The sequence below is a fragment of the Arachis ipaensis genome, chromosome B7 (assembly GCF_059453495.1).
Source record: "Arachis ipaensis isolate K30076 ecotype BB chromosome B7, ASM5945349v1, whole genome shotgun sequence".
Classification (NCBI taxonomy): Eukaryota; Viridiplantae; Streptophyta; class Magnoliopsida; order Fabales; family Fabaceae; genus Arachis; species Arachis ipaensis.
The window spans coordinates 132,660,881-132,665,757 of record NC_142442.1 but is presented as its reverse complement, the minus strand read 5'-3'; the positions used below and the strand labels follow the sequence as shown (position 1 = coordinate 132,665,757).

The window sequence follows — 4,877 nt, the reverse complement described above, 5'->3', positions numbered from 1 at the left end:
TCACTTCTTCGGCATGTCCACGATCTTGCCATCCTTGATGGTCTTGAAGACTCCTATTGCCGAGGTGTCGAAGTCAGGAGCCACCACCTTCACCTGAGCCTTAAGAGCTTCTTCGGTCATCAGGATGGCGCTCTTCCCCTGCTTCACGACCTCTTTGTAATTTTTCTTACATTCTTCAGCCTCAGTTTGAGCAGCCTTAGCCGACGAGACAGCCTCGTCGCGCTCCTTCTCCAAATCAGCCAACCGACCTTGCGCTGAGTTGAGCTGACTTTCCAAAGTCATCTCCCGCTCGGCTAATCGGGAAATGGCTGCATCAGAAGTCTTCAATTTCTCCTCGACCACCGTAGCTTTCTCTTCGGCAGCTTTGAGCTTCTCGTTTGCTTGGGACAGCTGCTCCCGAAGCGTTTCAACTTCAACCTTAAATCCATTGTTGGCCTTAACAGCGGATTCGAGCTTCCTCTGCAATGACTGCATTCCCGATAGCTCAAACTCGGCTTTCCTCGCTATAGAGGCACCGCGAAGAAGAGAGCGGTACATCCACCGAGCCTGCCCGGGGAGGTCGGAGCCGTCGAAATAGCTCTCCGTGCCGAGAAGCAACTAGGAATCTATAAAGTTCCCAGCATCGAAGTTCCTTTCCATCACGGTAAGGACTCCCTCAGGGCTGGAAGACGACTTCTTCCTCTTCGGGTTGCTTACGATTTTCACGTCATCCTCCTCGAATTACGGACTAGAGGTCGAGTCCTCGCCAGTACCGACGGCCTCTTCTCGGAGGAGAGAGACACGAGCCCGCCAGAACTTTGGATCAGCACCTCGGCAGCGTTGGGGGGAGGCACGGCTTGGTTTTCGTTATGTTCGGGCGGAGCCTCTTGGTTCTCGTTGGCCCGCTCCTCATCGCTGTCACCAGCAAGGAAAGTGTTGAATAGGTTTTCGAGGCCAGTCACTTCGGTAGACATCCCCACTACAGCAAAGTAGTGAAACCGGTTAGTCATGAAATCGGCATAACAAGTCAAAGCAACAAGTAATGCGAGAAATACAAGTTAAAACTACTCACAAATATAATTTCTAGCAACTTCCCGATCACCCATTAGTAGATGGGGGTTCACGTGATTTTTTCCAAAGACAGCCAACAGCACGTCGGCAATCCTCTTATCCACGGAAGACATCCCCTTGTATGTTACCTTGATGAAGGCATTCGACCCCGCCCCGAAACTCAAATATGTCGGGATGAGGCGTTGCCCTTCTAGCGACAACCAGAAGGGATGGCGACCTCTGGCTGGACGTACTTTGAAGTACTTGTCCTTGAACCCGTGGTAAGAGTCCTCGAACAAGCCAAAGATCCTCCGGCCCTGGGCAGACCGGAAGGACATAAACCCTTTCCTTGCTTTCCCCTCTTTGGAAGGATTCGTAAGGGTAAAAAGAAAAAAAAAACACATCGACGGACATCGGCAGCTCGAGGTATTCACAAACCATTTCGAAGCAGCGGATGGAAGCCCAGCTGTTCGGATGCAACTGCGACAGCGCCACGGAACACCGGCTAAGGAGCGCCATTTGGAAAGAAGAAAAGGGAAGGCGAACCCCCAACTGAGTAAACATGGCCTTATAGAACCACATCCAGTCGGCAACTCGAGGGGAGTGGGGGTTGAGTTCATATATCTGCTCATGAGGGGCGGGGACAAAGACATCGGAATTAGCTTCCTCGTCAGTCCCGCCGCATAAATACTCGGCTTGACGGAACTCGGTCAGCTCCTCTACACCCATTTGGTTAGGGGAATCCTTTACGTCGGAAGTCACCCAGGCATACCGATCGTAAGCCGCGGTCGAGGCAGAAGCCCGTGCAATGTGACGAGGCATACCTACAGTGGAGGCACCACTCAGTTAGTCTAAGAGATCGGGAGGTCGGGACTAACCCAAAAGCTACAATTTGCTTAACCAACGACTACAACCAAGCATAACCAAAACAAAATCCTAAACAAAGGCTAGAAACCAGTGTATTGGAATGGTAACCCCCTACACTATTTATCTAACGCTATAGAGCATGCAATTCACACAGAATGGATTCACACCAAAAACAAAACATGCAAATCCAAGGCGAGAAAATAAACAGCATCACATCAGTTCCAGGGGCGAGAATAAGAAAGCTTACCAGATAGAAGCTGGAAATGGGAGAAAAATGGAGCAATCAATGATGTCGAGCGAAACAAGAACCCACAACAAAGATCTTGAAAGAAAGAAGAGAGAAAGCAAAAGAGGTGGTGTGCGAAATCGTTATTCAGATGTGGAATTGTTGTTCGAAATTGATTCCCTGGCACTGGCACCAAAAACTCGGTGCACAATACCATGGTCCAAACATAACTTCACAACTTCACACAACTAACCAGCAAGTGCACTAGGTCGTCCAAGTAATAAACCTTCCGTGAGTAAGGGTCGATCCCACGGAGATTGTCAGCTTGAAGCAAGCTATGGTCATCTTGTGATTCTCAGTCAGGCGGATATATATGGTTATGGAATTTTCGAATAATAATAATAAATAAACAGAAAATAAAGATAGAAATACTTATGTAATTCATTGGTAAGAATTTCAGATAAGCGTATAGAGATGCTTTCGTTCCTCTGAACCTCTGCTTTTCCGCTGTCTTCATCCAATCATTCCTACTCCCTTCCATGGCAAGCTTTATGTTGGGCATCACCGTCGTCAATGGCTACTTCCCGTCCTCTCAGTGAAAATGGTCCAAGATTCTCTGTCACAGCACGGCTATTCATCTGTCAGTTCTCGATCATACTGGAATAAGATCCATTGATCCTTTTGCGTCTGTCACTACGCCCAGCACTCGCGAGTTTGAAGCTCGTCACAGCCATCCCTTCCCATATCCTACTTGGAATACCACAGACAAGGTTTAGACTTTCCGGATCTCAATAATAGCCATCCATGGGTTCTAACTTATACCACGAAGATTCTGATTAAGAGATCCAATAGATACTCATTCAATCTAAGGTGGAACGGAAGTGGTTGTCAGGCACGTGTTCGTAGGGAATGATGATGATTGTCACGTTCATCACATTCATATTGAAGTGCGAATGAATATCTTAGAAGCGGAATAAGTTGAATTGAATAGAAAAACAGTAGTACTTTGCATTAATTCATGAGGAACAGCAGAGCTCCACACCTTAATCTATGGAGTGTAGAAACTCTACCGTTGAAAATACATAAGTGATGAAGTCCAGGCATGGCCGAGAGGCCAGCCCCCAACTCTAAGGAAAAGACGTTCCAAAGATGAACTAAGAATAATCCCAAGATCCATATACAATAGTTTAAAGTCCTATTTATACTAGACTAGCTACTAGGGTTTACAGAAGTAAGTAATTGATGCAGAAATCCACTTCCGGGGCCCACTTGGTGTGTGCTTGGGCTGAGCTTGAAGTTTACACGTGCAGAGGCTTCTTTTGGAGTTGAACGCCAAGTTGTAACGTGTTTTTGGCATTCAACTCTGGTTTGTGACGTGTTTCTGGCGTTTGACTCCAGAATGCAGCGTAGAACTGGCGTTCAACGCCAGTTTGCGTCGTCTAAACTTGGGCAAAGTATGGACTATTATATATTGCTGGAAAGCCCTGGATGTCTACTTTTCAACGGAATTGAGAGCGCACCATTTGGAGTTCTGTAGCTCCAGAAAATCTACTTTGAGTGCAGGGAGGTCAGAATCCAACAGCATCTGCAGTCCTTCTTCAACCTCTGAATCTGATTTTTGCTCAGGTCCCTTAATTTCAGCCAGAAAATACCTGAAATCACAGAAAAACACACAAACTCATAGTAAAGTCCAAAAATGTGAATTTATCATAAAAACTAATAAAAACATCCCTAAAAGTAACTAGATCCTACTAAAAACAATGCCAAAAAGCGTATAAATTATCCGCTCATCACAACACCAAACTTAAATTGTTGCTTGTCCCCAAGCAACTGAAAATCAAATAGGATAAAAAGAAGAGAATATACTATGAATTCCAAACTATCAATGAAACTTAGCTCCAATCAGATGAGCGGGACTTGTAGCTTTTTGCCTCTTGAATAGTTTTGGCATCTCACTTTATTCATTGAAGTTTAGAATGATTGGCATCTATAGGAACTTAGAATTCAGATAGTGTTATTGATTCTCCTAGTTCAGTATGTTGATTCTTGAACACAGCTACTTTATGAGTCTTGGCCGTGGCCCTAAGCACTTTGTTTTCCAGTATTACCACCGGATACATAAATGCCACAGACACATAATTGGGTGAACCTTTTTAGATTGTGACTCAGCTTTGCTAAAGTCCCCAATTAGAGGTGTCCAGGGTTCTTAAGCACACTCATTATTTTTTCTTTGGACCTTGACTTTAACCGCTCAGTCTCAAGTTTTCACTTGACACCTATACGCCACAAGCACATGGTTAGGGACAGCTTAGTTTAGCCGCTTAGGCCAGGATTTTAGTCCTTTAGGCCCTCCTATCCACTGATGCTCAAAGCCTTGGATCCTTTTTATTACCTTTGCCTTTTGGTTTTAAGGGTTACTGGCTTTTTGCTCTTGCCTTTTAGTTTTAAGAGCTTTTGGCTTTTTCTGCTTGCTTTTTTTCTTTTTCTCTTTTTTTTCGCCATTTTTCTTTTCTCTTTTTTTTTCTACAAGCTTTTGTGTTCACTGCTTTTTCTTGCTTCAAGAATCATTTTTATGATTTTTCAGATTATCAAATAACATGTCTCCTGTTCATCATTCTTTCAAGAGCCAACATATTTAACATTCATAAACAACAACTTCAAAAAACATATGCACTGTTCAAGCATTCATTCAGAAAATAAAAAGTATTGTCACCACATCAAAATAATTAAACTAGTTTCAAGGATGAATTCGAAA

General features: G+C 44.4%; 1 pseudogene; it reads right to left on the bottom strand.

Moving 5' to 3' along the window:
• Nucleotides 1-1,851, bottom strand: LOC148554187 (uncharacterized; annotated as a pseudogene).
• Nucleotides 1,852-4,877: the final 3,026 nt, after the last annotated feature.